The sequence below is a fragment of the Mus musculus genome, chromosome 1 (assembly GCF_000001635.26).
Source record: "Mus musculus strain C57BL/6J chromosome 1, GRCm38.p6 C57BL/6J".
Classification (NCBI taxonomy): domain Eukaryota; kingdom Metazoa; phylum Chordata; class Mammalia; order Rodentia; family Muridae; genus Mus; species Mus musculus.
In genome coordinates this window covers 172,258,425-172,270,834 of record NC_000067.6, presented here as the reverse complement: position 1 = coordinate 172,270,834, position 12,410 = coordinate 172,258,425, and the positions used below count along the sequence as shown (strand labels likewise).

Genomic DNA, 12,410 nt, shown 5'->3' with positions numbered 1-12,410 from the left:
GTGTTGACCCACAGCTTTCTGTAACTTCAGTCCCAGGTAACCCAACACATTTTTTCCCCTCTGTGAGCACTTCATGCACCTGGCACACAGACATGCATGCAGGCAAAGTACCCGTTGTCTTAGTCACTGTTCTATTGCTGTGAAGAGACACCGTGACCAAGGAAACTTTTTCAAATAGAAGCATTTAATTGGGACTTGCTTACAGTTTCAAAAGGACAGTCCATTGTCCTCATGGCAGGGAGGGTGGCAGCACAGAAGCAGGCGTGGTGCTGGAGAAGTAACAGAGCTACCCCTGCAGAGAGATCAGGCCTAGCTTAGGCTTTTGAAACACCAAAGCTTATCCCCAGCCTCTTCCAACAAGGCCACACCTCCTCATCCCTCACAACAGTCCATCACCGGGAGCCAAGCACGCAAACACATGAGCTTACAGGGGTCATTCTCATTGAGACCACCATGCCCATACACACAAGATGCATGACTAAGAAAAAATATGGAGAGACGCAACTGCCTGATAGAGGATCTTGGCCAACATATAAGAGATTCTGTTGGATGCGATGCTAGAAAGTAGTTCAGGCTTCCACCCAGCAGGAAGAATTCCACACAGCATGACTCCTTCCCCAAGAGAACTGGACATGTGATAATTCACCAGGAGAAGATGACAAGCTAAAGGGTCAAAATAGGAAGAATGCATCCCTACATGGTAGAAAGTCAGCAGCTCAATACCAATCGCAAAGGAAGATGTTGAACAAAAAGATTGTTTTTGTTTTTGTTTTTTTTCTCTGAAAGAAGGTCTCACTGTGTAGTTCTGGCATGCCTGAAACTAGAGATATAGACCACACTAGCTTCAAACTCAGATCTACCTGCCTCTGCCTCCAGAGTGCTGGGATTAAATTGGTGAACCCAGTCAAATGAGTCTTTAAAAAGCATCCTTGAGCTAGGTAGGCCTAATGGCATATGTCAGTAATCTCTTCACATGAGAGGCTAAGGTAGGAGGCATGTAAGACCAGCCTGGACCTCAAAGCAATACTGCATCTCAACACCAAATGAGCTGAGGAGATGGCTCAGCAGGTAAGAACACTCGCTACTCTCATACAGGACACGTCTTCTGTTAATAACGCGTTCTCACGACCGGCCAGGAAAGATGCAACAAACCAGAATCTTCTGCGGCAAAGCTTTATTGCTTACATCTTCAGGAGCCAGAGTGCAAGAGAGCAAGCAAGCAAGAGAGAAAAAGGTGGCAAAACCCCATCCCTTTTTAAGGAGAATTATCCTCCACCTAGGACGTATTACTCCCTGATTGGCTGCAGCCCATCGGCCCAGTTGTCATCACGGGAAAGGCAGAACACATGGTGGGAAAACTGCCCCTGCATGTGTGCAGACTATGTTTACCACTTAGAACACAGCTGTCAGTGCCATCTTATAATGGCAAATGTGAGGGCGGCTCCTCACAGATCCCCCTTTTCTTTTAATAAGAGCAATAGGCCACCCATATTAATGAGAGTGGAGATAGAGGTCAAATCCCCAGTGTGCAGGTAAAGGAGCCATGTACAGGATTAGCTCTTAGGCTCACAGGCTTTTACCCAGAGCAACCCTGACCTGCTCCCGTGTCGTTTTGCCTGGAGAGAAGGACACTTGGACACTCAACCTTCTTGAAAGATGACATGTCTCCCTAGAATAGGCTCATATATGCCGCAGAGCCTTTCTACTGCAGTGCTTAGCCGTGCAACTCTCTCGGGCTGCTGAAGCACACTCACTCTATCCCGTGCAATGAGTCTAGCCTCATGGGATATAAGAGCTGAGTGGCCAGCGACCTATTGCTTAAGCATAGATAACTATATATCAGGGGAAGCACCATGTTCTAGTCCTGCAAGCGCCTGGGCAATAACCACCTTGTCTCTCCTAGTTTGGGCCTTAAGCTTACAGACCAACCAAAGAAGCAACACTAATCCACAGCAAAGTGTATCTCCAAATAATCCCACCCCCATCCATTCTTTAAAGAAGGAAAATGCTGAGGAGATCCAATTGGGTAATCCTTTGGTCAGGGACAGGTCCAAGCGCGTGGAGTTGACCTGAAGTCTCAATTCCCGAAGGATCTGTTCAAATTCAGCCATCCAATTCTGTAACATATACTGAAAAAGACCTTTTAACAAATTAGCTGCCCTAGTAAATTTCTCATACTGAATGGAAGTAACGCACAATCCCGGAAACTTTTATTCACATCCCAGCCACTTCTAAAAGATTTACTGCATTGACCACATAACAGGAATCTGACACAATATTAAGGGGTTCTAAAAAGGTTTTTAAAACTTCTAAAACCACTAAACATTCTACCACTTGAGGTGAATTTTCATTATATTGTTTGGATACCACTTTACCATTAGCCACATAGGCACCTATACCAGTTTTTGATCCATCAGTATATACCACAATCTCATTTTTAAGTGGGTTTCTTACTGTTATTTGTGGAAACACAACAGATTGATTTTGGACAAACTGTAAAAGTGGATGTTTTGGATAATGGTTATCTATTTGTCCTGAAAAGGAGGTAACTAAAACTGCCCAATCATTAGATATTAGGTGATATGGGCTCTGTCCTTTCTTGCTCTTGACATCCTAACCCTTTTCCTTACAACCAAATAGGCAGAATCATTTCTGGAGGAGCCCATTTTCTTTATCTCAGGTCCTGCAAATTTCTCCCTGGTATTATCAGGGAGGAGCAGCAGCTGAGCTATCCTATCTCCTTTGCTAATAGAAAAAACGCCCTTAGGGCTTGAGCACAGGACCTGTATTTCAGGGGAATGTTGACAATCCATAACTCCAGGGTGGACTACTAAGCCCTGCAAGGTGAGTGAACCCCGGCCTAGAATAAGGCCCATGGTTCCAGGGGGCAAGGATGGTATAGGCTCCACCCTTGTGGGTCTTCCTGGGTCGCCTCTCTGACTGCGGAGGAAGGAGTCTGCCCTTTATATCCCTCACAGAGCGACACTGGTCGGCTCTATGATAACCCTTGCCACACTTAGAGCAAAGAGTGAGGGTCCCCCCCTGTTTATCTGGAGCTCTGCAATCTTTCTTAAGATGCCCAGGCTTTCCGCAGTTAAAACATGTCCTCCGATCATTTCTGCCCATAGAGCATTTTTGGGATTGAAGGATGGCAGCCGCTAAGCCTGCATTGGTGAGAGGTCCCCCAAGCTCCCGACAAACCCTGAGCCAGTCTTGTAAACCTTTGTTCTTTCTTGGGGCTATGGCTGCTCGGCACTCCTGTGTGGCTTGCTCATAAATGAGTTGTTCTACCAGAGGTGCGGCTTGCTCTGAATCTCCAAAAATACGCCCTGCTGCCTCTGTCATTCTGGCCACAAAATCTGAGAAGGACTCTTGTGCACCTTGAGTAATCTTGGTCAACTGCCCACTTGCCTCTCCCTTCTTAGGTAGTGCTTTCCATGCCTTAACAGCAGCAGCTGAGATCTGAGCATATGCTCCCCAATGATAATTTGTCTGGTTAGCAGCGTGTTGTCCCTGACCTGTAAGTAATTCAAAAGTCCACGTTCTCTGATCCCCTTTCATGGTGGCATTGGCCCTTGCCTGCGTCTGGCAGGAGTCCTGCCACAAGGCTTTCCACTCAAGATACATTCCCATACTGGGGGCTACAGCTTTTACTACCGTCTGCCAATCACCAGGAGTCATAGCGTGATTCGCAAGCCTTTCCACTTGTGCTATAGTGAAATTAGCACTGACTCCATAGTTACGGACCGACTCGGCAAGCTCTTTAATCTGTATATACGCTACCGGAGCGTGGACACGCCCACCCTCGGCTCCTTCAAAGACCGGAAATGCCTGTTGTATTTTCCTTTGTTCCTCCTTTGGAATGAACGAGTCTGTGCATTGCCTCTCTGTCCATTGCCTCTCTGCGCAGGGCTGATGCACTACACAGGGCGGGGGCTCAGCATAGGGTGGAGGTGCACTATGACCTTGAAGCCGACTGCCAAGAGGCCAAGCAGCAAGCTGGCCTTTGCCAGCCGCTTTTGGCTTTTTCCTTGACCGATTAGCTCGCATTTTATCTGGCTGGTACCCTTTTCCCTCATAATGAGCTGCTTCTTCCTCCCAGGCTGTTTCTTCAGAGGAGAATTCATCATCTGATTCAGAGCTACCAAGAGCTGGCTTCCTGAGCTCATCCAGCGATGAGCACAGGCTCCTTTTCCTAGAGACCTCCGCTAATTGATCTTTCTTCTTTTCCCTTTTTCCTCTTTTTCTTCTAATCTCTCTCCAGGTATTCCTACCTAACCTTAACTTTTCCTCGGGTTCAAGACCCTTGGAAAGGCCTGTATACTTATTTTGTGTACCATATTTCCTCTTTGCTCCTACTCTCTCTCCCCGCTTTACTTCTGATAGATTGACTTTAATTTCGTCTAGAATTCGCCCTGCCTTAACCACTTGTTGACATGTGAAAAGGAACAAAAGGGCTTCTAACACTAGACAAAGTTCAAGGCCAAACATACCTTGTAAAGCTATTTCCCACTTTACTTCTGATAGACTGTCTTGAATTTCCTTAGAAAGTTCAAGGCCAGGCTTACCTCGTAAAGCTATACTCACTGGTACTCTCGTTCCCCAGCTGAAAAGTTCTGAATTCATGCAGTTGAATCCTTCTCAACAGTCTGCTTTACGGGAACCTTTATTACCGTGACCCGCAGTTCTGGTTCTGGAATGAGAGATCTTCCTTGCGCCAGTCCCGAGTTTTCTTGTATTTTTTTTTTTTTTTTTTTCGTCCCGGATTTTTTCTCGTCCCGGATTTTCTCTTCCCGTCCCGGGTTTCGGCACCAATTGTTAATAAACGCGTTCTCACGACCGGCCAGGAAAGATGCAACAAACCAGAATCTTCTGCGGCAAAGCTTTATTGCTTACATCTTCAGGAGCCAGAGTGCAAGAGAGCAAGCAAGCAAGAGAGAAAAAGGTGGCGAAACCCCATCCCTTTTTAAGGAGAATTATCCTCCACCTAGGACGTATTACTCCCTGATTGGCTGCAGCCCATCGGCCCAGTTGTCATCACGGGAAAGGCAGAACACATGGTGGGAAAACTGCCCCTGCATGTGTGCAGACTATGTTTACCACTTAGAACACAGCTGTCAGTGCCATCTTATAATGGCAAATGTGAGGGCGGCTCCTCACAGTCTTCACTTCCTAGCGCCCACATCCAGAGACTCACAAATACCTGTAACTCTAGATCAAGGAATAGCTGACACCCTCTTCTGGCCCCCGATGGCACCTGCAAACATACAGTGTATACACCTACACTTGAGCACACACATACCGGACTTTGATGTCAGCCTTTGAAACCCAGAGTTAGGAAATAACGCTTTAAAACATGGAAACGGTGGCTGGGGAGATGTGCTGAAGAGATGCGTGTCAGGAAAGTGCTTGCCACATGAACATGAAGGACCTGGGTTCAGAACCCACCCAAGCACACATGTGAAAGACCAGGTATGGCTGGATGCATTTGTGGTCCTGACACAGGGAGATGCACACGGGACAATTCTATTGCTTGCTGGCCAGTGAGCCTTGCTGAATCAGGGAATTCTGAGTTCAGTGAGAGATTCCTTCTCAAAACTAAATAAATAAATAAATAAATAAATAAATAAATAAATAAATAAATAAGATGGAGAAAGATTGAGAAAGACAACCAACTTCTAACTGCGTGTACTTAAATCTACCTACCCACACATGAACACATACACACTTTAAAAAAAAATAAGCTAAGCATAGTGACCCACATCTGCAAATCTCAGCATTTAGGAAGTTGAAGCAGAAGAACCACACATTTGAGGCCAGCCTGGGCTACATAGTGAGACTATCTTTAAACACACACACACAGAAAGTAAAGAGACAAACAATAACAAATGAAAAAATATTTTTTTTGAAAGAGCACAACTGCCTATAACACCAAGAAAGTCAGCTTGTGGTGGTTTGAATGAGAATAGTCCCATAGGCTTATCATATATCTGCATGCTTGGTCCCTGTTGGTAGAACTGTTTGGGAAGGATTAGGAGGCCTGGTCTTGTTGACAGAGGTGTGGCACTGGGGATCTTGAGGTTTCAAACGTCTATGCTGTTTTCAGCTACCCCTGCCCCCATCTCTCTGCTTTGTGGTTGTTGTCTCAATATGCACACTTTCAGCTACCACTCCAATACCATGCAGGCCTGCCTGCTGTCATGCTCCCATCATGATGATCACAGACTTTGGAACTGTAAGCCCCAATAAACCCTTCTTTCATAGGTCGCTTTGGCCATAGTGCCTCTTCACAGCATCAGAAAAGTAAGGAAGACTCAACCCAAACAGAGGAAGAGCAGCAGCAGCAACGAGCCCCGGAAGCAGGATGCTCAAAGTCACAGGATTCAAAATTCAGTCAAATGCATCTTCTAACACTAGAGACAGAAGACTGAGAACAAAGGACTTACCTTTGCAACAGAATCAAAGCAAACCAGGCTCGAGCCTTAGTGTGTTCAGCACATTGATTTAAAGCAAAATTAAAATAAGGAGGACAAAAATAAAAATGGGCATACATGGAGTGCTATTGCTGGCTGCTGTTCAGGAAGACCGAAGGCACAAAGAGAAGCAAGTTGCTCTAAAGGAGTCAGTCCAACTTCAGTCAAAGCCCTCGCTGTATTTTTAATGAAATATAACACAGTTTGTGACATTCAGCTGTATTGGTAACCAGGAAGCATCTGACTTTTTTTTTTTTTTAATGGATGTGAGTACACACTCTCGGTCTTCAGACACACCAGGAGAGAGCATCCGATCCTATCACAGATGGTTGTGAGCCACCATGTGGTTGCTGGGAATTGAACTTAGGACCTCTGGAAGAGCAGCCAGTGCTCTTAACCATTGAGCCATCTCTCTAACCACAGCATCTGAGTTTTTAAAGAGTAAATTAATAAAGGCTGATGCTTAGCCTATTTAATCACACAGATTTTAAAACACTCTGGCCTAAGTGGCTTCATTATTGGAAAAATCTTAACAAAGATGAAATCTGAAAGCTTACCATTTGACTTTGATTCGGGAACTACTTGTGGATTGGCTGCTCTGAGCCAGGCCTGCTCCATAGGCCTGGATACAGCCAGCAAAGGTCCTGGGGAGCAGGCAATTTGTGAGTCCACAGATAATGGGCAGGAGCGTCTCAGAGGGTGTGTGTCCTGTGAAGGGTATCTAGGCTTGGCCTTGCCAGAGGCCCTGCTTTGTATTTCACCATCAGAGCTTTCTCTGGAAAGGTCAGCCTTTGGGCTAAGATCTGTGGATCGCAATGAGCGATCCGAAAACAATCTGAATGAATGATGTCCCCTCTGCCCTGCCTCTGCACAGTACCAAAAGAGAAACGTAAACACCCTCGTTTCTCAAACCCTATGATCGACAGTGCTCTCCTGCCTGCAAGATCTGCTAGGGCAACTGGGACACAAAGCTTGTGGGAGTAACCAACCAATATCTGATCTGACATAACGCCCACTCCACGAGATGGGACCCATACCCCACACTGCTTGGGTGACCAGGAACCTAAGACTAGGACCAAATAAGACTGGTCTAAAGAATGAAGTGTGTGTGTGTGTGTGTGTGTGTGTGTGTGTGTGTGTGTGTGTGTGTAAGATGACTCCTAATGACATTCTGCTATACTCATAGAGCAGTGCTTTGCTCAGCCATCATCAGAGAAGCTTCCTCCTGCAGCAGATGGGAACAGAGACAGAGACCCACAGCCAGACATTACACAGAGAATAAGAGACCTTGGAACACTAAACCTTAAGTGGGATGTGTCCATCAAATTCCTCCCCTCAGAGCTCAGGGGAGCCTTGTGGAAGAGAAGGCAGGAAGAATGTAAAAGCCAGAGGTGACAGTGGACAGCAAGAGAACAGGCCCTCTAAACCAACACGCGCAAAGCTGACATGAACTCACAGAGACTGAAGCAGCAAGCACAGGGCCTGCTCGGGACTGCACATCGGGTCCTCTGTATTTACATTATGGCCTTAAGTTTAGTGTTTTTATGGGATTCCTAAATATGTGAATGAGTGGGTGCCTGACTCTCCTGCCTTCTCCTGAGCTCTTTTCCCTCTGTTGGGTTTTCATGCCCAACTTCCATGTGATCGCTTTTGTTTTCTCTTTTACATTTTATTTATTTAAAAAAGAATGAATGAATGAGTGAATGAATGAAAATCTAGCCACTAGGATAAAGGTGAACCGCAGAACTGTCATTTATACCTGCTGAGAGCAGGAAAAAAATCAGCTTTTTCCAGTGGAATGACACTGGGTATATCAACCACACCAGGGGGAGGTCACATGATCAGGAATAATTAACCAACAAATAACGGATTCCATAGGTGTGTGTGTGTGTATGTGTGTGTGTGTGTGTGTGTGTGTGTGTGTGTGTGTGTGTGTTTACTTTTATTTGGTTACAATTTGTGCTTTTTACTTTGTTTTTTTGGGGGGGTGTTGATGTATTTTGCTTTCTAGCCCGTTTGGGGAGTTTATTCTTATACTAATGGTTTTGTTTTTGGTTTTGTTTTGGTTTTGTTCTTGAGAAAGAACTTAAAGTTAGGTGGGTATGGAGAAGGAGAAGATCTGAAAGGACTTGGGAGAGAAGAAGATGATTTAAAATTGAATATGACCAGAAAATTTAAAAACGGTTTTATATAATAAAATATTTTTAAACAAACAAACAAACAAAACTCAGAGACTGTGAGAAAACATTGACAGTGTAAGTGGCAAGAAGTCTAACAACTCAATTTAAGAAAAAGAAAACAATGTAAAATTGAAAGAAAACAATGTAAAATTGAACAAATGATACTATTGCTCACAAAAAGAAAAATGCAACCCAGAAAACCCACCATTATATTGGAAAATACTTGCACAGACAATAAAGAAATGCAAATTAGCCAAGCCCCTCCTTCCCCAGAAGCCAAGGTCACCCCAGTGAACCGTAGACTCTTTATCTTATTGCTGAGCTCCAGGGCAGTGCCCTTCTAATAGCAGCTGGCAGAATATCTTAAGATTTTAAGTGAGCTTACCTTATGATTCAGCAAAGGAAATCGATTCTACAGAAATAGAGGCCAAAACCACCTCTAACCAGTTTGCCAGGGTGGCAGTGTTTTTCACGGCTAAGAAAACAAATGGAAAATAGTCTCTCTGTGTCTCAGCAGCAGGAACAACCACACACAAGCACGAACAATACAGACTACTACATACAGAAAGCCTACAGGAGCCGAGAGCCGAGAGACGGGCCTCAGCGCCTGCTGAGCTCAGAAATGAAAAGAGGGGTGAAGATTGAAAATGCAGCTCTCCTGGGGTTCTATTTGAATAGACATAGGAAAAACTGGGAAGCTGGGCAGCATATACGCCAGTTACGGGAAACTTTGGGAAGGGAAAAGGGACTTCTAGCTTTTATTTTCTACTTCTTTTTTTTTTTTTTAATGCAAGATTTCACTATGTAGCCCAGGCTGGTTGCAAACTCAAGGTTCTCTTGGTTCATCTCCTGAGTGTTGGCTGAGATTATTTTATCCTATATATAGCAGAGATGTGTGAGTGTGTGTGTGTGTGTGTGTGTGTAGGCCAGAGATTGATGCAAGGAATCTTCTATTGCCTTCCACCATATCTTTTGAGGCAAGGTCTCACTGACTGGGGATCTGGCCAATCCGGCTAGACTGGCTAGCCAGCTAGCTCCAGGGATCCTCTTATCTCTCAGGCCTGTGAGCACAGACATCATAGTCAGTATTTAACCTCTGTGCTTGGGATCTGTACCGAGGTCCTCAGGCCTGCATGGCAAGCTCTTTGCATATGGAGCCACCGCCATAACCCCATTTATTTTATTCTTTTTGCTAAAGAAGGAAGAAAATTTCTGAAAGGAAGAGACTAACCTCTGTTTGTTTGTTTGTTTGTTTGTTTGTCTTTTTGGCTTTGGGGGGGCATTTTGTTGTTATTGTTGTCTATCTGTTTTTCTATGTGGCTTTGGCTGTCCTGAAACTCACTCTCTAGACCAACCTGGCCTCGAACTCAGAGAATCTCGACGTCTGACTCCTTAGTACTAGGATTAAAGGAATGGGAGGGCCACCACCACTAACCTGGGTTCCATCTGGGAAGGGAACAGGTGCGAAGAACTACATCAGTACAGTGATAGACGTTTCCGGGTACCCTTATAGTCACAACCACACCCACCCAGCCAAAATGCAATTAAACAAATACCAAATAACCGAAGTGTATGGGATACTATAACTGAAAAAATATAATTGACAGAAATAGATAGCTGCTTCGGACCATTTTGAATAAAGTATTTAAAAAAATAATTATCACAATGCAGTAACAATTAGTGAGAAAAAAAAAGAGGCCAAGAATTTGAAAGAGAGTGGGACAGACAGATGGGGGCATTTAAGGGGAAGAGAGGAAAGAGTATTAAACACAATTAGCACATAAAAGTCAAGGCGCTTAGTAAGAGCCTAGAGCAGGTCAACAGAAGAGCTGAACGCATCATTTAATTGTGTACATTTATTTTTTTTGTATGTAGGTGTATAGTATGAATGTGAAGGTCAGATGACAACTTGCAGAAGGAAATTGGTTCTCTCCTTCTACCCCGTGCATGGGTCCTGGAGGTTGAACTTGGAGGTCGAACTTGTGTCGTCAAGCTTTTCAACCAGTGCTCTTGCCTACTGAGCTATCTTGCCAGCCAATATTGTACAGTAAGGGACGACTGTACATCACATGGGACAGTTTTTATTTTCACTGAGAACTGCACATGTAGCTGCATGTGAAACAGTGAATCCAAACTATTCATTGAACCCAGACCACGTACCACCAGAAGTTATTCTTTGTATGGAGCAAGGCTTCTTTAAGTGCCCCCCCCTTTCTCCTGAGATATCATTATACAACTTTACATACTAATGAGACCGATGCACTCATTTATATAAAGAGCTAAACCTTGGCTAAATATTTGATATTACCCAGCAATATTTTTCAGAGTTGATTGATCAATGTTTTTTTATTATCAAACACCAGTGCTAACCAAGTCTTTTCTTGCCAATATGCAGTGCAAAATAGAAGTATGTTTCAAAGATTGCTGTAAAAGTTATCCTAACCTCAAGCCAAAACTCACTCAGTGATTTTTTTTTATATACAATTTTAATGGAACCCAAGGCATCAAACATTCTTGCACAATGCAATCCAAAATTACAATACTTCCACACCAAGGAATCATGGGATGAGAATATTAGAGGTCATTTTCTTCCTGTTTCTATAAGAACAGAAAAGTTTGTTTGTACAGTGAAAACACCAAATGAGGGAGGGGCAACTCAGCAGTAAAGGAACGCGCTGCCCAAGCCAGAGGGCCTGAGCTCTCAACCTCTGGGACTCACGTGATAAAAGAGAAAGACTCTCACAGGTTGTCCTCTGACCTCCACACAGGCACTGTGCCATGTGCATGCATGGAACACACAGACACACACAGATACACACACACACACACACACACACACAGAGACATGCACACCACAAACTGAGCTACAGTATTTCTGACAACATTTGTTACACCCATACAACAGTGCCAAGTGGGCATGGCGTTTGTTTAGAACCAAAGCTATAGAGAAGCTGCATGACAGAACAGGAGTGGGCACCGGCAGAACCCTGATTCATTACATGCTTGATTTCAAACAAATCTTTTGTTCTTTTACACTGAGAACCTTTTTATTGTTGCCCGCGCACTCACACACGAGTGCACACACATATGGCCATTTAGCCGCACCACCAGTTATAGGGTGGCCACATACAGTTTGAAAAGCTAGGATGTAGAGCACCTCACTTTAATTCTGGCTCTTGCTACTTTACAAGGTAGAAGGCATTATTTTAACAGAACAGGAAAGTACAGAAGCGGGCAGTGAATTTGTACAGTCACACAGATGTTAGATGAGGACTCAGTATTCAGACACAGAGTCCATCTCTAGAAATAAAAAAATAAATACAGTATTGGCCAGTAGCTGGGCCTCAGTAGAGCTGGAAATGTCAGCTCACGGCACTAACCCCGACGCTCAGAGGATGCAGAGACAAGAGAATCAGCACACGTTATAGATCATACCAGTACAGAGCAAATTCTAAACCAATAAGGGCTATGTAGCTAGGCTACACACACACACATTACTGTTTTGATTTGATTGAGCCACCTAACTGGAGTGTCGTCCCTAGCCTCAGAAGTCACAAGACCATGCATGCGAAGACTTCGTTCTAACTTTGCTGTCTGATCTAAATTCTTTGAGCCAACCTGCTCCAGTCACCCTCACCCAGGTGGAGGGAGGTTTGTGCGTTCTTGGTTAGAGCTCTCATGAGCCCATTATGATGCCAGGCCTAGGCTGTCGCCATAGCACCCAGAGGACCCAGGGCTGGGAGCACCAGGCCTGCCC

General features: G+C 44.6%; 1 long non-coding RNA gene across 1 annotated transcript in view; it reads right to left on the bottom strand.

Moving 5' to 3' along the window:
- The window catches only part of LOC115487369, a 31,252-nt gene extending 21,927 nt beyond the window's left edge, over positions 1–9,325 (bottom strand). The window contains exon 1 of the long non-coding RNA XR_003948776.1: positions 9,039–9,325. This is a non-coding gene — a long non-coding RNA (uncharacterized LOC115487369). The remainder of the gene's footprint in view (positions 1–9,038) is intronic.
- Positions 9,326–12,410: the final 3,085 nt, after the last annotated feature.